The 25,139-nt window shown below is 49.2% G+C and overlaps 1 pseudogene; it reads left to right on the forward strand.

Moving 5' to 3' along the window:
- Nucleotides 1-234: 234 nt before the first annotated feature.
- On the forward strand, nucleotides 235-4,062 carry LOC119291035 (annotated as a pseudogene).
- Nucleotides 4,063-25,139: the final 21,077 nt, after the last annotated feature.

A 25,139-nucleotide genomic window follows, 5' to 3' on the forward strand; every position in this document is an offset into this window, starting at 1 on the left:
GTGAGCTGTTCCCCCGGCCATCCCCACGGTGTCTACGCGTCCTCCTCCCTTGCCTTCCGGTTGCTTTCTTCCAATGTCTTCTCGTCTATCGGGGAACCCGGATCCCCCTTTGCCACCGCCATCTCTGTGCCCACCGGTGTGCCGCCGCGGACGCACGGCCGTCCCGTCTCTCACACGCTGCCGACCAGCTCCACGTCGCCGTCACGGGCGCAGCAAATCCCCGCGCACCTGGGCGCCACCGCGAATGAACCGTCGCCCTCGCCGGTTCCACCCCTCGCGTATTAAAATCCCCTGCGCCCGTTTCATCCTCCCCACCTCGTTGGCTCGTTCCCCTCTCTCTCGATCCGGCGAACTGTGTGTGACACGACGCAGCAGCCCACCAGCGAACCCGCCATGGCCTCCGCCTCCAAGCAGCAGAGCATGTACCCGGAGGTACCCCAGTCCCACCCCGACCACAACACCGCCTTCCAGTACAACCCCGCCGCCAGCACCGCCACCGGCGCAGGCGAATCGCTCTACCCCACCATGGACCCCCACGAGATGGCCGAGAACCTCTTCCCGGCCGACGCGGCCGAGGACGCCGCCCCAGCCCCGCCCACGGTGGAGGAGGCCCTCGTCGACGTGCCGGGCGCGCAGCTCCACCTCGTCGACCCCGACCGCAGCCTCGACCTCGGCGCCGGCACGCTCTCCGTCGTGCGCCTCCGCCAGGGAGACCACTGCGTCGCCGTCCTCGCGCGCCTCACCCCGGACAAGTCCAACCAGCGGCGCGGGTTTTTCAGCTTCCTCAGCAGCGGCCGCTCCACCGACGCGCAGGAGCCCGTGCAGTGGCCGCTCGCCAGCGACGTCGCTGTCGTCAAGCTCGACGCCGGCCACTACTTCTTCTCGCTCCACGTCCGCACAGCGACCACCCTGACGACAAGGAGGACGACGTGGCGGAGACGGACGCGGACCGGGAGGCGGCGCTGAGCTACGGGCTCACGGTCGCCGGGAAAGGGCAGGAGCAGGTGCTGGAGGAGCTGGACAGGGTCCTGAAGGAGTACACAACCTTCTCCGTCAAGCAGGTCGACGAGGAGGCGGGCGGCAAGTCGGAGGTAATGGACACTAGGGCGGTGTCGGAGATCACGCCGGAGGAGGCTGCCGGGGACAAGAAGGAGGAGATTGAGGAGCAGTCCGCGGCGTTCTGGACGACAATCGCGCCGAACGTGGACGACTACAGCTCGTCGGTGGCGAGGCTTATCGCCAAGGGCTCGGGGCAGCTGGTAAGGGGCATCATCTGGTGCGGCGACATCACAGCCTCGGGCCTCAAATGCGGGGAGGCGGTGTTGAAGAAGGGTGCGGGGGCCAACGGCAAGCCTACGCAGGTGAAGCCGAGCTCCCTCAAGAGGATGAAGAGGTATGGATGAAGAAACTTACTCTACTTCTTTATTGGCCTACCGTTTATCTCTATGTTGCAGAGCAGCTCACACTGGAGTAGCTTAGATGCACTTTCTTAATCTGGCATTTGATGAACTAAATGATACACTAAATTTACATTTCTAATGCTCCTGTTAAGCTGCAGCATTGGATGATCTAAAATTTAATGAATGAGATGATTCACCTTTTGCCATTACTTGCATCGTCTAAGATCAGGATTTGGATAATCAGTTATAGCTTCGTTACCTGTCATGTCCAGAATAGTCAGGGTTCTTACTAGTCCTTCAATGCATTGCACTTGATGAACAGAAAATACTCCTATTGATTATGCGGTTACAATGTTTTAATAGTAAGATTATGAAGTTATATTACAGTAGCTCTATTCAACAGAGCAGGGTCTTTTGTTTGTCAGTTATGCAGTAGGGTCTTCTGCATGTTCTCTTCCGTTGTCTAAAAAAAGACATGGACAAGACAAACCCTTTTTTGGTTGTGCAAACAAAATGTCTCACCCAGATGTAACCCCCATTAAGACGACGACACATCTTTATTATGAAAAATTGACCATGAACTTAGCCAATGCCACCAGTGTCCATTAATTTTTCCTATGCTTGAAGACACCTGGCATATCTTGATAACGACCAGTGATATTTTTGCCATGCCGACATGTGTGCATTATGATGAATTTTTGCCATGCCTACATGTGTGCATTATGATGCTAAATTTAAAGATATCACTAAAGAGGCTTAGAGTGAGATGTTTTCAACTTGATCCGGATCCTTACCAAAGCATGCCTGGGCTGAAGTGGCAAGCTACTCAGTATACTAGCACTATATCTTAATGGAAATATGCATAGCAGTATAGGTAGAAGTTATTTTGTTTTGACTTTTGACAGTATGGGCCGCTATCCTAATCTCATTCTGAGATAGTTTTATTTCCCTTTAGGTTGTTTATTGACTATTGTTATCATGTTTATAGAAATATTTACAGTTTTGCCAAACCACATTTAGATGTGCCCTACGTATTGCACATCCAAGTCCTATGTCATTGATTTTACGCGGACATTCGTGCGAGTATTGTCTTTCTGTTTGATTGAGGCACTTAGATGTGCAATAAATAGGGTATATCTAGATGTGCTCTATATTTAAGGTAATCAATTTTATGCGGCCCTCCAGTCGATTCGATGCAGTTGGCTTATGCATTTCTCTTTTGTCTTCTGCAGGGCCAGAAGGGTCACTAAAATGTCGAACAAGGTAGCAAACTCAATTCTCTCAGGTGTTCTCAAGGTCTCGGGATTTGTTACCAGCACTGTAGTCAACTCCAAACCTGCACAGAAGTTCTTCAAGTTAATGCCTGGCGAAGTTATTCTTGCTTCGCTGGACGGATTTGGTAAGCGTTTGCCACTAGCTGTGCATGTTACATTTGCTTGGCAAAATATGAATTTTACCCGCTTTTATCTGTATTCTTATGAAATGATTGAATATAAAGGCAGCTAGTAGAATGCTAGGTATTCTGTTGTTTCTGAACTTTTAAGTTAGAAGTCTACGTGGTCCGTGATTCTGTTCCGAATAAAAATTGAATTTGTTGATCTAAATATGCATCGGATTAATGGTCACATCACCAAAGTACCAGATAGGATGAAATCATATTATGATTTGGATTTTATTATGCTCTACATTGGGCCTCCCAAGCAAATCCCAGGTATTTAGTGTACTATTGTAGAGTACACTTGGTTAAGATGCCTTAACTGAAGTCTAAACCAGTTATAAGAGCTGCTAATATGTGGTCAGAATTCTGCTTGTATAAGTTCAAGAGCCCAAAACAGTGGTTTGCCGGCTGGCTTGCACGAATACTATATTGGATGCAAGGGCCCTGATGTTGGCTGCAATAAGATTTTATAGCATGCCACCTCTTTAGATTTGATATGTGCAAACCGTTACTGCATCACATATTATTATTTGTTGACTCTTTACTTACTCGATGGTTCAGGTAAAGTATGGGATGCTGTTGAGGTATCTGGCAAGAACGTGATGAAAACATCATCAGTTGTCACAACTTCAGTTGTAACGCACAGGTAATGCACATACACTGTATTACATCTATGCTTCATTCAGAATTTCAAATGTTCTTGGTTCAGCAACCAGTCATAAGCAAGATCTTTTGCGCAGTAGTAATTGTTGGATGCCGCCGGTCGACAGGATCGTTGATAATTGTCTTGTCATTTTTGCAGGTACGGTGATCAAGCAGGAGAGATAACACAGGACTACCTCCACGCCACCGGAAACGCTCTTGGGGTCGCGTGGGCCGTCTTCAAGATTCGGAAAGCGCTCGACCCAAAGGGACACATCAAGAAGTCGTCCCTCGCGAGCTCGGCGGCGCACGCTGTGGCCAAGCAATCGATAAGCCTGCAAAAGAAGAAGTAAGCCGTCGTCGTGCACTGGTCGATGATGGCTCCACTGTATATTATGTTCTTGTCGAGTTTCTTTGTGTGGGCTAAGGTGGTTCCACTGTGCTGTGTAATGGTGATGTACGTTCCTTGAGCTGAATAGCTAGCAGATTTAGTTGGGTGTTGCACTGCCGCTTGTGGGTTGTGTAGTTCTGCGTACTGTGATGTGTATGTGAACATGCAACATAGACCTATTTCGTGAGTTCTTTTGTGGGATCGTGTCGAGAGAGTGAGGCCACCGGTTTCTGTTGTTCTGCCGTGGTGCGGGAATGTATAGGGAAGGGAAGACATACATTTTTCCTTCTTTTGGAAAAGACATTTTCCCAAAGTATATATACAAAGCAAATGAGCAACACCCGGCTCTGCATATTTAAGATACACAGTCACAAGCCTTGAAAAACAAAAATAACAATGTATCATCAGCAAAGAGGAGGAGGTGTGAAATGCCAGGAGCTCTCCATCTGTAATTCCTTTATCGATGAGAGTAGACAAACCGTCAAGAACAAAAATAAATAAATACAAACGTCAAGAACAAAAATAAATAAATACAAAAAGAAATAAATACGGGGACAAAGGATCACCTTACCGAAGACCTCTCGTCAGTGCAAACGAATTCTAGATGGCTCCATTAAATTTTACGGAGTATCTCATAGTGGTTACATGAGACATTATCCGATCAACCCATCGATGAGCAAAGTCAAGCTTTTGCATCATTTGCTTAAAATAATTCCAGTCTACCCGATTATATGCCTTTGAAAAACTAAGCTTGTATGCACAACAACTTTTTGTAGGATCTTTTTCTTGTTTGATATGGTGGATGCATTCAAAAGCTATCAAGGCATTGTGTGTGATCATTCGCCCTGGAATAAAAGCACTTCACTTCCGAGAAATTATTGCATTAAGCATAAGCCTGAGCCTATTCACCAAGCATTTAGAAACCACTTTATAAATAACATTACAAAGGCTTATAGAACGAAAATCAGTGACTTTAACCGGGTTGTCTTTTTTTTGAATCAACACTATGGTGGTATCGTTAACTCCAATAGGCATAATACTTGTCCGAAAGAATTCATTAACCCCTGCAGTGATCTCTTCTCTGATAGTAGCCCAATTGTGCTGAAAGAAATGAGCAGGAAATCCATCCGGTCCCCGAGCCTTCAAAGGTCCAATCTGGAACAAAGCATCCTCGATTTCCTTATAGAAAAATCTGCACACAAGGTATCATTTTCTTCAGCACTAATAATTGGATAAATGAGATCAATGATGTGGGACACATCCACATTTGGGTCAGCAACGAACAAAGATTCAAAATATGAGGTGGCTGCAACACCCATCTCATTTTTGTTAGTGAAAATATTCCCATGAAGATCCTGTAATTTTTTAATTTGTTTCTACGTGCTCTCCATACAGCCTTGGAGTAGAAGAATTTGGTGTTTCTGCCCCCCTCCTTTAACCAGTCAATCCGTGACCTTTGCAGCCACATTAACTCTTCTTTATAGAGTAATTCGTTCAATTTATCGGTCACAACACATATCTCAACGCGATCCGCATTCATGTTCATCAACTCTTCTAATTTGGAGCGGGACTGCTCTATTTCCTGAGTAACATTGCCGATTTTTTCTTTGCTCTGTAAGATTGGTTTGGTGGAAGCGTTCCTACTCCTCCGTAGAGGAGCCGCGGGGCTTTATTGATCGAGGGCAGGAATAACCCCTGCCGTGGTTTACAAGTATCTACCGATCGCTAGGATTCAGCAGAATAAGAGATATGAGGTTACAAGGGAGAGGAAGAGATAAGTAGTTGAGATTACAAAGAGATATATCTCTAAGTCTAACACCCTCCCTTAATCTGAACTACCTATCCTAGATTAAGATTGTTCTTGAATGCTTCAAATGGCTTGTATGGTAGAGCTTTGGTGAATCCATCAGCTACTTGATCTTTGGAAGGAATAAAACGTATCTCCAACTTCTTCTCTGCAACTCTTTCTCGTACAAAGTGAAAGTCTATCTCAATGTGCTTGGTTCTGGCATGAAAAACAGGATTTGCACTTAAATAAGTAGCCCCCAAATTATCACACCATAGACATGAAGTACGACGTTGCTTTACACCCAATTCCTCAAGCAAAGATTCAAGCCAAATAATTTCTGCAGTGGCATTTGCCAATGACTTGTACTCAGCTTCAGTACTTGACCTTGACACTGTTGCTTGTTTCCTGGCACTCCATGAAATAAGATTAGATCCAAAGAAAACCGCAAAACCTCCTGTGGATTTTCTATCATCACTACAATCTGTCCAATCCGCATCAGAGAAAGCACTGACAAGTGTAGAATTGGAACGTTTGAAATATAGTCCCAAGCCTACAGTATGCTTAATATATCGAATGATTCTTTTGACAGCTGTCCAGTGAGCAGAAGTAGGCGCATGCAGGTATTGACATACTTTGTTAACAGAAACTGAGATATCTGGTCGTGTCAAGGTTAAGTATTGCAAGGCTCCAACAGCACTTCTGTATCTAGTGCTATCCTTCTCATTAAGTGGCTCCCCTACATAGGCTGACAACTGTTCTGATGAGGATAATGGTGTGGGTGAAGGCTTGGAATCCTTCATTCCCATCCGAGCCAAGAGTTCAGTTGCATATTTTTCCTGTTTCAACACTATACCATCCTAAACCTTCTTAACTTCAATGCCTAAGAAGAAACTCAAATCACCAAGATCCTTTAAAGCAAATTCTGAGCTTAGATCATGTAAGAGAGCATCAGTAGCATTCTGAGAAGAGCTTGCAACTATAATATCATCAACATAAATGAGCACAAATATGATAGTATTTGCCTTATTGTATATGAAGAGAGATGTATCAGCTTTTGATGCAAAGAAACCAAGATATTTCAACTGCATACTTAACCTGGAGTACCATGTTCTGGGTGCTTGTTTCAAACCATAGAGAGCCTTGTCAAGCTTGCATACATAATGTGGTTTTTGCTTGTTTTCATAACCTGGTGGTTGCCTCATGTAGACCTCCTCTTCCAGAACACCATGCAAAAACGCGTTCTGTACATCTAGCTGCCTTAAGCTCCATCCCTTGGACACGGCAATAGCTAGCACAAGTCTTATAGTTGCTGCCTTTACCACAGGACTAAATGTATCCTCATAATCAATACCATAACGCTGCTTAAAACCCTTAGCAACAAGACGTGCCTTATACCTGTCAATGGAGCCATCTGCCTTTTTCTTGATCCTATACACCCACTTACAATCAATGACATTTTTACCTTTTTGATTTGGTACCAAATGCCATGTCTTGTTTCTCATTAGGGCTGTATACTCCTCATCCATAGCCTTTTTCCACTTTTGATCTCCAAGTGCATCATCTAGTTTTGTTGGCTCTCCTGAAATACACAACATGCCATATGGTATGGTGCCATCAGTTCTTATTTTTGGATTTTTAATACCTTTTTGTAGCCGAGTTGTGACTTTGGATATGGATGGTTGTTGCTGCACACGTGGGTGCACAGAATCGCTGGTTGCAGACGATCCTGGAGATGCATCAGGTGTTGCCGCACCGGATCCAGTGGTCGCGGATGTGGCCTGTCCATCAGCGGCCACACCACTAGTTTCCGTAGTTGATCCTGCGCCGACCGCACCAGATGAGCCCGTTGGCCGCATGTGCATGCCGCGCCTCGCAGCGGTTGGCTGCATGCGCGGGCCGCTCGAGGGAGATCCTCCACGTGATGACGTGGCAGTTGCGGGGCGGCTCGCCCGCGCCTGGCTCTCCTGGCCGACCGGCTCGTGATCCGTAAAAGATGCCCGCGCCAGATCCGAGGAGGATTGACGCGCAGGGGTGGCAGGCGCCGCCAAATCTTCCTCGAACACCGCGCCAGCTTCGTCTTCTTCTTCTACATGAAATATAGCTCCGTTTTGGACGAGATTTTGATCATTCTGATTGTTTTGAGCTCCGTTTTCTTCAGGTACCTGCACACACGGGAGACAAGAACTGGTTCCAGCAGGGATGTCATGTTGGTTAGTGCAATTGTTTCCCCCGTGATCAAAAGGTCGAAGTGTGGATGGAAGAAGAAGAATTTCTTGACGGAGAAGGGCGCCGGCATTAGAATGGAGGGATTCAAAGGGGAAAACTGATTCATCGAACACAACGTCACGAGATATATAAACTCGGCCTGTAGGAACATCTAAACACTTGACGCCTTTATGCATAGGGCTATAGTCCAAAAACACACATCTTTTTGAGTGAAACGCAAGTTTGCGTGTGTTGTATGGCCTTAGGTTTGGCCAGCATGCACAACCAAAAACTCGTAGTGATTTGAAATCTGGTTTTGTTCCATACAGACGTGTGATGGGACTTTCAAATTTGATGACTTTGCTTGGTCGAATATTTATGAGATATGTGGCAGTGAGAAAAGCTTCATCCCAAAATTTTAAAGGCATGGAAGCATTGGCTAGGAGTGCTAGTCTTACCTCAACAACATGGCGGTGTTTGCGTTCAGCCGACCCGTTTTGCTGATGAGCATGGGGGCAAGAAACATGGTGAGAGATTCCAATTTTTTGAAAAAAGGAATTTAGTTTCTCATACTCACCACCCCAGTCGGTTTGCATAGCAAGAATTTTTGAGTCTAGCTGGCGTTCAACAAGGTTTTGGAAGTTGGTAAAAACTTGGAAAACATCAGATCGTTTCTTTAGCAAATATATCCAAGTGAACTTGCTATAATCATCGATGAAACTGACATAATAAGAGAATCTACCAACTGATGTGGGAGCTGGTCCCCATACATCTGAAAAAATAAGCTGCAATGGAGCAGTGGAAACACTTGTTGATATAGGATAAGGTAACTGATGACTCTTAGCTTGCTGGCAAGCATCACAAATTGACTCAACGCTAGACTCATAAGGAAGATTATTTTTGCTAAGGACGTGCTGAACTATAACTGAGGAGGGATGACCGAGACGACTATGCCACTTTGCCGAGGAAGGTTTGGTGACACTCCACGCTTGTTTGTTTGACCATGATGAAGATGAAGATGATATGAGTGGATATAGGCCTCCCTCACACTTTCCTCTAAGGATGACCCTCCTCGTTGCCAAGTCCTTGATCACAAAAGAGTGAGGATAGAATATTATGAGAACATTGTTGTCAAGGGCAAAACGATGAACAGAGACAAGATTTTTTGAAGCATGTGGAACATGTAAGACATTATTAATATGTAGATCTTTTACGGGGGTTTTAACAATTGATTTACCAACATGAGTAATGTCCATACCATTTCCACTCGCCGTGTGTATCTGATCACCGCCGTGGTACCTTTCCCTCATCGTCAGCTTGTCGAGCTCCCCTGTGATATGTTCAGTGGTGCTAGAGTCTGCATACCAATTGGTATCTATGCCATAGTTGTTGGTGACGAGGTTGGCTGCCTTCTTTTCTTCATGATCGTCGTCGTAGCGATGCCAGCAGGCTCTTGCCCCGCCAGCATGGAACTTGTAGCAGATTTGGCACTCCGGGTAGTCGCCTTCTTGCTGCTACTGCTGTTGTGGTTGAGAGCGAAAGCGCTGCTGATGACCGCCGCCGCCACCTCCACGACTCGGAGAGGGAGAGGAGCGGTTTCCTCGACCGCGTCCTCCTCTGTTGCTTCGGCCACGACCGCCCCTGCCACGGGACTGGCCGCGCCCCCTGTAGACGGCGTTGGCAGAGGAACGGAAGCCTGCTGGTCCGTCCCCCAGCATCTCCATCCGCTGATCAAACGCAGTGATCTGCGCGAAGAGATCGTCAACGGTGATGGAGTTCTTGATAGCGCCGACTGCTGCCACGATGGGATCGTAGTCCCGATCAAGGCCAGCAAGGATGTAGTCGACCATCTCCGGATCGGTTACCGGACGCCCAGCCGCAGCTAGCTCGTCCCCGAGGTTCTTCATCTTGGCGATGAAGGCATTGCTTCACATGTTTCCTTTCTTGGTGTTGGAGATGGCCATCCGAAGATTTGTTATGCGGGATTGCGACTGCGCGGCCAATAGAGTGGTAAGAGCAGTCCAGAGATCAAAGGTACTGTCCTTACCGATAACTTGCGCCAGGATTTCTTGCGTGAGAGAATTCAGCAGGTAGCTCAGAACCTGCTGATCCTTCGACAACCACGGGCCATACAGAGGATTGGGTTCTATGGCCGTGGTTTTGTCCGCCTTGGTGACTTCTGTTGTCTTTGGCGGTGCGGCGTCGCTGCCGTCGAGGAGACCGGTCACTTGCGCGCCTCGCAGTGCCGGCATGACCTGCGCCTTCCACAGGAGGTAGTTCCCCCTTGCGAGCTTCTCTGTTGGTGGAGCACCTAGGTTGAGGGCGGCGGCGCTCGAGCTCATAGCCATGGCGATGGAAGGGTTTAGGGTTTTTGTGGTGTCGCTAGATGATAGGAAGAGACGTGGCTCTGTATACCATGTAAGATTGGTTTGGTGGAAGCGTTCCTACTCCTCCGTAGAGGAGCCGCGGGGCTTTATTGATCGATGGCAGGAATAACCCCTGCCGTGGTTTACAAGTATCTACCGATCGCTAGGATTCAGCAGAATAAGAGATAGGAGGTTACAAGGGAGAGGAAGAGATAAGTAGTTGAGATTACAAAGAGATATATCTCTAAGTCTAACATGCTCCATCTGTACAACTTGCGCATAGTTAGCCTCAGTGCAGCATGAACATCACCTAAACAAGTTTTCATTCTGCATCAGCTCATGCCCTTGCAATAAGCTCCTGCAGCACCGACTCTCTCTCCCACATGATCTCGTACTGCCTAGCTCTCGGTTTGGTTATGTGATCTGCTACTAGCTCACAATTAACAAGAATTGGGACATGGTCAGAACAAGGAGAGATCAGGTGTCGAACTGAAGCCTCATAATATAAATCTCACCACTGAGGGCTTGCAACCGCCCTATCAAGCCGAACTTGGACATTTGCATCACCCCCACGCTTGTTATCATACGTGTGCGGTACACCACTAAAACCCAAGTCTGAGAGCTCGCACACTTCAAGGGCATCCCGAAAAGCCTGCATCTGGGAAGCCGGTCTCGGTGTTAAAGAAAAATGCTCAAAGTCCCACATATATTCATTGAAATCACCGACTATGAGCCAAGGAAGGCCAGACTGAATTTTTAGATCTTCCATGAGCGACCACATCAAGTGCCTATTCTCCACCCTTGGCTCACCATACACACAAGTTAGTCGCCAAGTCAGAGCTACTGCATCATTGATTTGCAAAAACCACATCAACACTCAGAGTCTCATGCCAAAAAAGTGCCAAACCACCACTATTACCATCGTTGTCAACACCATCAAAACCCCTCAAACCCAATCTTGCGCGGTACCTCTTCATTTTTTCTTTTGATTGTCGTGTCTCGCACATGAGACAATATTGGAAGAATGTGCCTGTACCAAAGCACCGAGATCGCGAACTGTCCAAGTGCTTCCCCCACCTCGGCAGTTCCAACTTATGATATTCATTGCTTCCGGTGGCACTCCGCTCCGGAGCCCACCGATCTCAAGTTTCTCCAAGAAATCACAGAAGTTGCATTATCCATATTTGCCTTTTTGGGGGTTATTTGTGGTGGACTCATGGTTTTTTTTTCGAAAAGGGGGTTTCCCCGGCCTCTGCATCTAGCGATGCATACGGCCCTCTTTATTAACTAAATAGGTGTCCAAAAGGTTCGAAAGTCTCAAATCTGGAGATAAAAGGCAGCTCACACAGAGCGCAAAAGGCTAGAAACACATACTAGCCAAGAACAATGCGCCACAACCGGCTGGCTAGAATAAGACAGGTAAACTAATTTCCTATCCTATTACATGACCGCCATCCAAACCGGTTGAAGATATCCCGAGTTACCGTCTCCCATCGGATACACGCAGTAACCAAATGCTCCCTGGCCTCCATCGTAGTGAGTGGCGACCACGAATGGATCAGTGCCGTAGCTCGGAAAATAACCTGCAAAAAATGAACCCGTGATGATCTGTTAAACACCAAATCATTTCTGCAAAGCCAGATGGTCCACAACAAAGCGCTAACTCCAACCCGAATATGTCTTGCTAAATTAGTCTCAAACCCATTAAGCCAACTCCCAAATAGCGCATTAACAGTATTGGGTGGAGTGATATTGAAAGTAATGTGAACCGTCCGCCAAAGAACCTTGGCCAGCGGGCAATCAAAAAAGAGATGCTTAATCGTCTCGTCCTGGTCACAGAAACTACACCTAGTAGGTCCTGTCCAATTACGCTTTAATAGGTTGTCCTTTGTTAGAATCACTTGTTTATGAACAAACCACATAAACACTTTTATTTTCAAAGGAACTTTGACATCCCAGACGTTCTTGGAAGTTGGAATGGAACTCACATTAATGACATCAATATACATTGACTTAACTGTAAATATTCCAGACCTAGTCAGACTCCAGCGTAATTCATCAGGTTGGTCAGAAAGTTGAACCTCCATCAGTCTCCTAACTAAATGGAGCCAAACCTCCCACCAATTGCCCGCAAGCGCTCGTCTAAAGTGAATATTGAGGGGGATAGACTGAAATACCGTCGCCACTGACACCTCACGTCGTTGAGCAATACAATATAAAGACGGATATTGAACGGCCAAGGGTGAATCGCCAAGCCAAGTATCCTCCCAGAAACGTGTAGTAACCCCGTCTCCAAGTACGACTCTAGTCCTATTAAAGAATAATCGTTTGACTTTCATTAGTCCTCTCCAGAAATGTGAGTCAGTCGGCCTAACCGTTACCTGAGACAAGGTTCTAGAATGAAGGTACTTGCTACGAAGGATCTGTGCCCACATGGCGTCAATCCCAGAGGCAAGCTTCCAGAGCCACTTGCTGAGAAGGCATCTGTTCTTAACCTCAAGATTCTCAATACCAAGCCCTCCTTGGTCTTTCGGTCGACAGATAATATCCCATTTAGCAAGCCTGTATTTCCTTTTAAGTTCATCACCCTGCCAGAAGAAACGTGATCTATAGAAGTCCAGTCTTTTCCTCACACCCACTGGGACCTCAAAGAACGATAAGAGAAACAAAGGCATACTCGTGAGCACCGAGTTAATCAAGATTAGTCGGCCTCCGTATGACATGAGTTTACCCTTCCAGCAACTCAGTTTCTTCTCAAATCGGTCCTCAATACACTTCCACTCTCTGTTTGTCAGCCTTCGATGGTGAATGGGAATACCAAGATAAGAGAATGGCAAGCTCCCCAACTCACATCCAAACAATTGTCTATAAGACTCCTGTTCGTCATTAGCTCTACCAAAGCAGAACAGCTCGCTCTTATGAAAGTTAATCTTTAACCCAGATAATTGTTCGAATAGGCATAACAACAGCTTCATATTTCTCACCTTAGCCAAATCGTGCTCCATAAAGATGATTGTATCATCTGCGTATTGAAGGATGGATACACCTCCATCAACAAGATGAGGAACCAAACCACCCACTTGACCATTGTCCTTAGCCCTTCCTATCAAGATTGCTAACATATCCACCACAATGTTAAACAGGATAGGGGACATTGGATCTCCTTGCCTGAGGCCTTTATGAGTCTGGAAATAATGACCTATATCGTCATTCACTCTAATTCCCACACTTCCTTTTTGCGTAAATCATTCGACTTGCCGGCGCCATGCCTCGTCGAAACCTTTCATACGCAGAGCCTGTTGGAGAAACGGCCACTTGACCTTATCATACGCTTTTTCGAAATCCACCTTAAAAATTACCCCATCTAATTTTTTGGAGTGAATTCCATGGAGCGTTTCATGGAGGACAACCACCCCTTCAAGGATGTTTCTGTCCGGCATGAAAGCAGTTTGGGATTGTTGCACCACAGAATACGCAATCTGTGAGAGCCTAATGGTCCCGACTTTGGTAAAGATTTTGAAACTCACATTGAGAAGGCAAATCGGCCTGAACTGCTCAATCCTCACAGCCTCCGATTTCTTAGGGAGCAATGTAATAGTTCCAAAATTCAATTTAAATAATTGAAGCTGTCCAGAGAAAAGATCGTGAAACATAGGTAACAGGCCCCCCTTAATAAAATGCCAGCACTTTTTATAGAACTCGGCCGGGAACCCATCCGGTCCGGGAGCCTTATTGTTTTTCATTTGTGCAATCGCATCAAAAACCTCCTTCTCCGAGAACGGGGCAAGTAGGATATCATTGTCGGCATTGGACAGTTGAGGTACATCCTCAGTCCTGGACTCATCGAGTGTTACACAGTTAACCTCCGGTGGTCCAAAAAGCTGCCTATAATATTCGGTAATATAAGTTTTGAGATTATCCTGCCCGACGATCGTACCCTCATCCTGCTCTAGTTGAAAAATCCGCTTCTTTCTGTGCTTTCCATTAGCAATCAGATGAAAGAATTGAGTATTGGCATCCCCTTGGACTACTTTCCGAACCTTAGCTCGCAACGCCCACTTCAACTCTTCTTCCCGTAGAAGTTCTTTCAACCTCTTCTCCGCCTCTGTTTTAGCCTGGCACTCAGCCGGCATAAGAATCGCGGACTCAGCCTTTATGTCCAGGGCTTGTATTAGATCAAGGAGCCTATCCTTCTCGATCTTGTAGACCCCGCTGAGATGCTTAGCCCATCCCCATAGGAAACTTCTCAAATGCCTAATTTTGTTCTGCCAACGCTCAACCGCTGTCCTACCCCCTACTCCCTTCACCCATTCCCTGGCAATAAGGTCCATAAACCCCTCACGTTCAAACCAGGCCATCTCAAATGAGAAAGTGTTTTTGTTTCCCACATGGTTCGACTCCCCAGAGTCGACGAACAGTGGTGTGTGATCAGATATTCCCCGTGAGAGGGCCTGGACCGTAACCAGAGGGAACTTCTGTTCCCACTCCACACTCGCGAGGACTCGATCAAGCTTTTCATAGGTCGGGATAGGCAGTGCATTGACCCAGGTAAACTTTCTACCGGAAAGCTCTATCTCCCTCAGATCTAGGCTCTCGATAATGGTATTGAACATAAACGCCCATCTGCCGTCAAAGTTGTCATTGTTCTTCTCCTCTCTCCTCCGAATGATGTTGAAATCTCCCCCAACTAACATCGGTAGCTGCTCGGACCCGCAAATTCGAACTAGATCCGCCAAAAAATCCGGTTTAAGCTCCGGCTGTGCGGCACCATACACCGACACCAAGGCCCAATTGAAACCATCCACCTTGGACCTAACCCGAAACTTAACCGCAAAGTCACCCATCACTACACTCCGGACCTCAAGGGAATCGCATCTCACTCCTAGCAAGATTCTGCCCGAACGTCCTCGCGGAGGTAGGCAATGCCAGTCAAAATCCACACCACCCACAAGAGAGGAAAGAAACTGAGGAGCAAAATTATCTCTACCAGTCTCAGAAAGAGCGATAATATCTAATCGATGCTCCAAAGATGCCTCCGCGAGAAATCTTCTTTTAGCCAAGTCCTTCAGACCTCTGCTATTCCAAAAGATTCCTTTCATGGGTCATCATGAAATTTCTTGGCCGTACGGATCCTAGCACTCCTACGTACCGCGGAAACGGGATACACCTTCCGCTTCCACTTACGTTTTGGTTTATCATTACCCACCATCCGGTCCTCAGAACCGGTCTCCGGTGGTTGATTCGCAAGAACTTGAACACTAACCTCCTCCTCATCCGACTCATTAGTGTCAGGATCAAGGTCTGCACACCAATTATCAAGCACTCTCACCCCCAATGCATTTATCTCAGCATCGTTCATAGGTTTCACTGCCGCTATGTTACGAATGGTTTCTAAGGCGCGCTCCGCCTCTAGATCAAGAAGATCATTAACCGAATTGCTAATTTCAGAATTAGTATTCCCTAACGAAACCCCTATTTGGTTTGCATTATTAATAATCTCCTCCAAAGAAAAATGCATAATAGAATTGGAAATGTTGACTGACATACCCGTAGTGACCTCAACGTCACGAAGCTTGGCCGCCCTCATAGCGCACCTCTGCTGCATGTCATCAACCTCAGGGATATCCTGGAGACGAGAGCTCATCCGTCTTCCCTCAGAGACCGGGTCCGGAATGCCACCAAAAGTAATAACCTCCTCACGAGTAGCTCCACTCGTAGGAAGCCACACCGGGGGGCTCCCAGGCCGGATAGCGGGAGAAGGCTGTGCCTGGGCCTCCTGCCCGAGCACTCCTTCCGCTCCAATTGTCACGCAAACGGGAGAGACCATCCCAGTAGGTGAGGACGCAATATGGCCCGGTGCCCCCTGCCCTGGGCTCCCGCGCGGCGTCACGGCTGAGAACACGGTATGGCCCGGGGCCACCTGACCTGGGCTCCCGCGCGGCGTCACGGTTGAGGATGCGGTATGGCCCGGGGCCACCTGCCCCGAGCTCCCGCGCGGCGTCTCGGCTGAGGACGCGGAATGTCCCGGGGCCACCTGCCTCGAGCTCCCGCGCGGCGTCACAGAAAGAGGCGCAGCGATCGGCGCGGATGAAAGGAGATGTGAGGCCGCCTGCCCCACACTGTCTCCCCCTCGGCTGACAATCTGCGGCGTAGCCAGCTCCGACCGTGGCACGTGACCCTGAGCCTCCCTGATCAGAAGAGGAACGGTTGCAGCAACCTGTGCCGAGGAGGGAAGGTCCAAAGCCTCCTGCCCCAGACGGTGACCCCCACGGCCGGCCAGCGACGGTAACGAAGGTGCCGCAACGACCTCGCGCCCATCCGAGCTCCCAGGCAGAAAATCAAGCGCCGGAAGCGAGCGCTCAAAATCAACCTCAGACTCCACCCTCTCGCTCCAAAGCCTGGGCGGGGCCGACGCTGGCTGAAAAGATCCGAACCTCAGCGTGTTGTTAGGTATCAATGGAGATGTGACCGGCTCTACCCCTGAACCAGTCTGTGGTTGCTGAGCACCTGATCCTGACCCGGATGTTCTCTCTCGATTATCCTCATCCGTCGGATCCTTTCGGGTCCCCGCATTATCATCTGCGTCATTAGTCTCCATATCATTATTACCATCGACATCCGCAAACAACTCAGCATCCTCAAACTCAATCTCCAGGGGGAACACCTCACCCCTGTACACCCAGTTTACCACGTCAGGGACAAACTCAATGTCCAGAATACCCACTCGCAGTCTGGCAACCCCATGGGCGCGGGTGAAAATCATGTCCACCTTCTCTGTCTTACCAACCAACGTACCCAAGCTGGCCACCACACGAGCATCAGAAAGAGCCTCAGACGGTGCCCCAGTAAAACGCAGCCACACCTGAGTTAGGGGCTTCCCCTTCGGCTCCACCTTCTTCCACTCTTGAAACTCCAGAATACAATTAGTTCCTGGTACCTTGCACATCCCAAAACTCAGCAACCGCCGTAAGTCCTCAACTGACGGTAGGTCGACTCTGAACACCCGCTCCTCGATGAGAACAAGCTCCCACAGAAAGTCTCCCGGTGCCAATTCCTGAAGTCTGTGCACAATCTGAGCCTCAGAAACCTCACCCTGTGTCACCTTCACAATCGCAGTAGTCAAGCTCTGCGGCTGAACCGGAGTCTCTCTCGCGGCCGGTGACTCAAAAAACATCAGACCAGCACAATATACTCCATATGCTATAAGTGCCGGAGCCTGGTCACGAAGAAGCGGGCAATCCCCCGAGGTGTGGGCCGGTTTACCACAAGTGTCACATAGCTCAGCCACACACTCAATAATGAAGTGACCTTTCTCACCACAGCGATAACAAAGCATTTTTTCTTTCCGACGTGCCCATTTAGAAGCCCTGTCCGACTCAGACCTGTTCTCCGCATCGGCCGAATCAATCATGTCAACCTCCGCGGTGGCCAGGGCCGTGACTACCTCCATAGCCTCACCAGTCAAGGTCGTGGCCTGAACGGGATCAGCCTCGACCCCGCAAGCCTGCTGATCGACAGACTCCTGCATCAGATGCTGTCTGCGGAAACCGCGGCCACCCCCTCGACCACGACGACGACCACGGAAGCCACCCCTCTGTCGTGCGTCTGGTCCCGAAGCGCCCTCCACGAAGCCTCCCGATGGGCCCAGAAAAGGCATCTCAGCAGAGCCATCGCTCTGCCAGGCATAACCTCGACCACCTCCCATCGATGATGATCCACGGTGCTGACCCTCTCCATATGCATCATAACCATCATCCCCCCATTGCCCTCTGGGTGGTACGGAAGAGTCTGCATTCCCAGTAGCTCTCGTCAACGCGGTGTTAGACCGTTGCTGTGGTGGTCTCGAAACGAAAATAGGCGGCGGCCGGCCGCCACCAGTCTGCCCAGCTGGTCTAGAGCCATTGTGCACCGGGGGTTTTGGCGCAACCGCCCCTCGCCCCGAAGCCCTCGGCGGAGGCGCACCCCGGCCCGCATTGGTTGCCGCAAGAGATGACCCGGGCCGTGACTCACCCGGCCCCAAGGCCTTAGCAGCTCCGGCCGGTGCACCATCACCTCGCCCCGCATGCATAGGCAGAGATCCCGGACGAGGGGGCACAGCCCGGACGCCGGGCGGGACTGGCAGCGGCGCTCCACCACGACCAGCCCCTCGGCCCAAAGCCGCTCGCCCACCAACGGCCGCCGGTGGCATCCCACGTCCAGGCGGTGGCGCAGTCCCCCCACGGCCAGGCCCCCCGGCGGCGGTGGCACGAACCCCGGCAGCAATAGGGTTAGGCGCCCCAGCATCACGGCCAGAACCCCCGCCCGCCGCAGCTGGGTCTTGCGCCTGCGGGAGGACCGGCGGGGTTCCGCGCCCAGCCATATTCCCGAGTGGCGCGATTCGACGAGCACGGCCGCTCCCTGGCAGCAACGTACGACGCGACGGCTTAGAGAGAAAGAACCCTAGCCTTCCCCAGGCGACAGACGATCGACGTACGTAGGCATCGTACCCCGTTCTGTAAGCCAACCACCGGCTGATCTAACTGGGCCTCATACCCAGTTGATACAGGCCCAAGAGCCCCCCTTGGCCCATCCAGCAGAGAGCTCGAGTCGCGGCCCAGGAGCGAATTCAAACGCTCCTGGCGGATCACGCGGATCTGGGTCTCCGTGACTGGCGGAAGCGCCGCGGCAGTCACCTCCGGCAGCTTTCGATCCCGAGTCCGGCGAGATGATTTTCGACGATGAACCAAAGTCCAGGACTCCGGCTTAATAAGATCAAATACGGTTAAGTTAGGAAGACTGACCTTTGGCATGGGACCTTTCCACGGCCGGATCGCAGAGTTCGCCGTCCTCCGATGAACAATCCGGCGAACCACCTCGATGTTCTCTTCCAGAAGAAGACCCTGCCGCGCCGGATCGTCAATCGGCACGATCCCAGGAACGATAGAGGCGACCTCCTCCTCCGAATACCCCGGCCTGAAAGCTTCACGAATCACGTCGGAAGCCGTAGGCGAATATTCGTCGGTTGAGTCGCCGGCGTCGTCTCCCTCGTCCTCCTCCCCTTCAGCAGATCCGGCTAGGACCCAGAACCGCCCTCCGACCTGCCTCGCACCCGGCGCCAATGGCTGGGCCGCAACGATCGGCGCCAGCGGCGCGGGCGCCGCTCCAGTCGCCCCAGTAGCCCCAGTCGCCCTAGCCCTCATAGACAGCGCGATCTCACCTCCGATGACCGGCTTAGGCACTTCACTCTCTGAATCCGACGTAAGATCAACACATTCAATCGGTTCCTCCTCGAGCAAACTCTCCTGCACACAATCACGAACGGTAAAATGAAAATAATCAATAGTAAAACATGCACCTGCGTGGATCTGCTCATCCCCATCCAAATAGCGGCCAGCGAGAATGTCGTGATCTCGATCTCGTATCGTCATCCATCGGGAGTCCGCATGATAGTAGATGAATCCTTCCCTCTCTGATCCGATCTGCTGGCCATCGTCAAACTGAACATTCCATCTGGCTGGCCGCAAACGAGGATCATCTTGATCCAGATCCGCATCAGAATCTGATTCGGCCGGCCCTCCCTGAGCCGGGCCAGGCGATGTCGGCACCACCCCCGGCGTCGGCTGCGGTGGATGCGCCTTTGACATCATTTTCGCTGCATTGCCTCACCACTCACCTGGTGGACTCATGGTGATACCTGTAATTGCCAACGAGCCCACATGGAGAGGTAGCGCAAGCAAGACACGCTTGCTTTTTTGCTCCAGATCAGATATATATGCATCATTACCTTAAGTGTGAGACCTGGTTGTAACAGCAGCCGCATCAGCAAACGTGAGTTGCTTTACAATCAGGAACCTACACACTAGCTTAGCCTCAATCCATCCATCATCTCGATCATGAGCATGTTCAGACTCCATATCACAATCCTCCTCATATGCATTATCCATAACAGATACCTTAATCATTGGTACAAAATCACTTTGATCACCAATAGCCGAGTTGAAACTTTCAGCCGCCGGGAGAGCCGTAGCCCAAAGTGTTCAGACCGGGGGAATTATCGACAACTAGCCTGTTGCAAGATCTGCCAAGGCCAAGCAGCAACACAAGATCGCCCCTTCAGCTCGGGCATGGAACAAGCAGGCGACCGGGCATAAGGAAGGAAGACTCCCTAGCAACCACACAACAACCCTGGGAGATGATCAAGACCGGGAGGGGATGCAAGGATCCCCCCTGGGTCAGTCAGAACCACGCCCCTGCAGAGGGTATGCAGGGGCCACAGGCCAACTAATAAACCCTGCAAAGTGCTCTATCTTTTTTGGAAAGGTGAAGATCTCTAAAAGGCTTTTCTCCTATGATGGTCATCCCACTCAGGCTGCTAAGGAAGTCGTAATTAAATCCATTGCGCAAGCAATCCCTACTTACTTAATGAGTGTTTTTAAGTTGCCAATGGAGGTGTGTGATGACCTGAGTCGGATAGTGAGAAACTATTTTTGGGGAAGTGAAAAGGGGAAACGTAAAACTCACTGGTATGCGTGGGATAAATTGCAAAGGCCAACACTCCGGGGAGGCCTCGGTTTCAAGGATTTCAGGCTGTTTAATCAAGCTTTACTTGCAAGACAGGCATGGCAGATTCTTACAATGCCAGATACTTTATGTGCCAGGTTACTTAAAGCCAAATATTTTCCTAATGGACGTTTTGAGGATACAATGTTCAGTGGCAATGTATCATCTACATGGCAGGCAATCAACTATGGGCTTGAGCTCCTCAAAAAGGGTTTAGTGTGGAGAATTTGGTATGGCCAAAATGTTCGGATTTGGCGAGATAGATGGATCGCGCGGAACCAACAGGAGGCTTAATATCAATCAAGGGGAGGTGTCGACTCCAGTGGGTTTCTGAACTGTTAAATCACAATGGCACTTGGGATGCTGAAATTCTAAACCGTTTCTTTCTGCCGGTTGATATTGTTGAGGTCTTGAAGATACAACCCTCTTTGATAATCGGAAATGACTTCATTGCCTGGGCGCCAGAGACAAGTGGGAAATTCTTAGTACGTTCAACTTATCAGTTAGCGTTCAATGAAAATCACAACTCAGCAATCTTGTCCACAAGTAATAGGCAAAGGGTCGTCGAGATGGATGGCAGGCGATATGGTCCTGCCCAGCGCCACCCAAGGTATTGGCTTTCTCCTGGAGATTAGTGATGGATGCTCTAGCAACCTGGGTAAACAAGAACAATCGTACTATGGAGCCTACAAATATTTGCCCGTTTTGTGGTGTTGAGCCAGAGGACTCCTTTCATGTGTTTTGGAGATGCCCAAATGCTAAGCGACTTTTGAAGGAAATGTCCGTATTATGGGAGCTGCCTGATGAGAGAACTCTAAAGCCAACAGGACGCGAATGGTTCTTACAGTGGATTTGTCAATTGAACAAACCTATGCGTGTCAAGGTGGGGTGGCTAACTGAGGTTTCTCCAGACGAAGGCTCCCGCATCGCATCTGAAGGCTCCCGCGGCGCGCTCCGCGCGTGCGCCTCGGGAGATCGATCGGCCGCCGCCGCCGTCGCCTCCCCAGCGTCGCCTCCCCCTCGCCGCCGCCGGAGTGCGCCCGCCGGGCGAAGCCCGCGCGGCGCGGGCGGCGGCGGGGCATTCCCTCCTTCCTCTGGCCCTCGTGGCGGCGGCGCGGGCCGTCAGATTGGGGACAAGGGGCGCCTCGTCCGGCTGGTCTCCCGGAGGCGGGGACGGCTGGATCCGGCAGCGACTGGGCTAGGAGGAGGTGGCGCGGTGTGGCGGTGCTGGTGGCAGGGTTTCGGTCGAGGTCGTCTTCGATCTAGATCGGGTTCTCTATCGGGGCGTCGCACGGCGGTGGGATCGGATCGGCGGCAACGTCACCGGTTCGGCGGAGGGCTCCGTTCCAGCCAACCGCGAGATCGGGACGCCGTGGCCTCCGGTGAAAATCGCGTCTGACTGCGGTCATGGCGGACGATGGCGGCGTCTCGGACGTCGTTTCCTTCTCGAGGCATCGTCATTGCAGGTCACGTCAACCCGATCGAAAGGCTCCGGGGGAAACCCTTGATCTGGATCTACCGGATCGGACGATGGCGACGTTTCGATGTTGTTCTCCCTCCTAAGGGCATCGTTTTGGAGCAAGTGTTGGCTGGAGGGGACAAGAGGAGGAGCGGCGTGGCATCTGGCACGTTGACAACGGCGGGTCTCAGCGGCATGGAGCAGCGGGGGTCTCGCCGGTGGGCGTGTGATGATGGACGAGTGCAGGATGGTGGCGCTGTCTGGCGTCGTGGTGGCGTCGATGGCAGTGAGGCCTGGCACGGTTCATGCAACAGTTCAGCTCTGAAGATGGATTGATGGTACGTGGCTGCGGCGGCCTCATACCCGGCAGGGGGCCTGGTTGACGAGCACGCCGGACTGGTGGGTGCCCATACCCGGAAGGAGTCCTGGTTGGGACCTCAGGTCTAAGATGTTAGGTTTGGCTGCGAGGTCTGTTTGGTATTAGGCCCAGACCATCAGCACCCCTTCATCAGTTAGATAGGAGTAGCGACAGAGGTTGCGAAGATGGTGGCTTTGGTCTTACTGTTGTACGGCTTTGTAAGGTCTTGTGTTAATAATCAATAAAGTGGCCGTATGCATCGTCCAGATGCAGAGGCCGGGGTATTCCCCATTTTCGAAAAATGCGTGTCAAGGTAATGATGTTGTTATGGCGTATATGGCATGTTTGGAATGAAGTAGTTCATTTCAAGCCTGCAACTCCAGTGCATGTGTCTGCAAGATTCCTTGATAGCTACTTGATGTCCCTCCATGCTATTGCTATACATGTTCAGGATCCTATAAAGGAAAAGGGAATAGCAGTACAACATGCCACGCACCATGTCAGTACATGTGGTGACGACTCTCCTAATTTTCCCTGGAAAGTCCCATCTTTGGGCCGTGTAAAGCTCAGTACAGATGGATCTTTCTCTGATGGAATTGGTGGTGCTGGAATGGTACTTCGTGATCATTTGGGAAGTATCATCTTCACTTCTTGTAGACATTTGCCCTTTTGCTATGACGTGCTTGAAGCTGAGCTTCGAGCTATCATGGAAGGCCTGATGCTCTCACTGCAATGGAGTACGTTACCAATTGATATTGAATCAGATTGTCTCCAGGGTGTTTCAATGGTGCAGAGTAAAGAAAGCAACAGATCAAAATACGCCCCAATTGTGTTGGAGATCAAGGAATATATGAAGGAACGGAATTCTTGCATTACTCACATCCGTCGTAGCCAAAATATTGCTAGCAACTATATGGCAAATTTTGGTAGGACTGGTGGACGTACGACTGTCTGGCTTGCTTCCGGACCGGAGGACGTCGTGAATGTTTGTGAATGTGATTGTAATCCCTAAAGTTTTTGTGTAATACAAGAGTTATTTCACAAAAAAAAGATACACAGTCACACTCAAAAAGGCTGACTAAAAACTGACACTGTCTGTATAAACCACTTTGAACAGTGGTCGATCACGTTGCAACATAGACTGCATGTAAAGCCAGTGCATAGATAGTACATATAAGAGCATCTCCAACAGTGGCTGCAAAGAACGCGCGCACTGTAAAGTGGGTTTTAGCGTGCGCGGGACGGTTTTGCACGCTCCAGCGGGTGGGGGAAAGTCGGGTGCGCGGGAAAGTTTTTAGTTGTTGTGTAATGGTGATGTACGTTCCTTGAGCTGGATAGCTTGCAGATTTAGTTGGATGTTAGTGTCATTACCGCTTGTGGGTTGTGTAGCTCTGTGTACTATGATGTGTATGTGAACATGCAAGATAGACCTATTTCGTGAGTTCTTTTGTGAGATCATGTCGACAGAGTGAGGCCACTGGTTTTTGTTCTTCCGTGGTGCAGGAAGGTATAGGGAAGACATACTTTTTTCCTTCTTCAGTGGGAAAAGACATTTTTCTTAAGGACTGCGATATTTGGCACACGTGTGCCATATAAGAAAAATTACCACACACCACCTTCCTTCTCTCTATATACGTGCATACGTGCATTAGCATGATTTTCTCTCCTTTTATGTGCACTCCCTTCTTCTAATTATATGCATGCACTAGAGGACAAAAATGTTAATGTCATCCTAGATTCTCCTTATTCCAAAAATTTAAAATATTTTGTAGCTCAAACCATCGGTTCGATGCAAAAATCATTTTCACATAAAAGATTAGTCGTGACGAGATCATCAAAACTAGATCCCATATTGGTATGTTTCGATGACTTTTTTGAGGGGCCAAAAGTTACCACATCTAGGCTACATAAGTTATCACGCATGTGATATGCAAGTTATCATGGTATTTTCACATAAGTTACTGGGGGCATAAAAATGGTTCTTCCACCCTTCTTCACATGCACATGCATATCTGCACAAGAGGACACAAATGTTTATATCATTCTAGCTTGTTCCTATTTCGAAAATTTAAAATGTCTTGCAGCTCAAACCATCAGTCATACGCAAAAATCGTTTTCCCAACAAAAGATTCATCGTGATGAGATCTTTGAAAGTAGATTCCATGTTGGTATGATCGCAGTATTTTTCACATAAGTTACCGGTAGTATGTTTTTCATCAACTTTTTCCTTCCTAGGTCAAACTTATCAGTGTTTGTTTTTTGAACATAAGTTACCGGGTACATGGCGCGTATATTATCGTGTGCTATTTTCACATAAGATAGCAGGATTATGTTTTTCAACAACTTTTTTCACTCTTGATCAAAATTACCGCGGTGTTTGTACGTAAGTTATCGGGTATGCGGTTCATATATTATTGTGTTATTTTCATATAAGTAAGTGGGGTGGTAATGTTCTTCAACAACTTTGTTAAACTTACCAAGGTGTTTGTACATAAGTTATCAAGTATGTGGTTTGTATATTACCGTGCTATTTTCACATAAGTTACCGGGGT

This window comes from Triticum dicoccoides, chromosome 4B, assembly GCF_002162155.2.
Source record: "Triticum dicoccoides isolate Atlit2015 ecotype Zavitan chromosome 4B, WEW_v2.0, whole genome shotgun sequence".
Lineage (NCBI taxonomy): Eukaryota > Viridiplantae > Streptophyta > Magnoliopsida > Poales > Poaceae > Triticum > Triticum dicoccoides.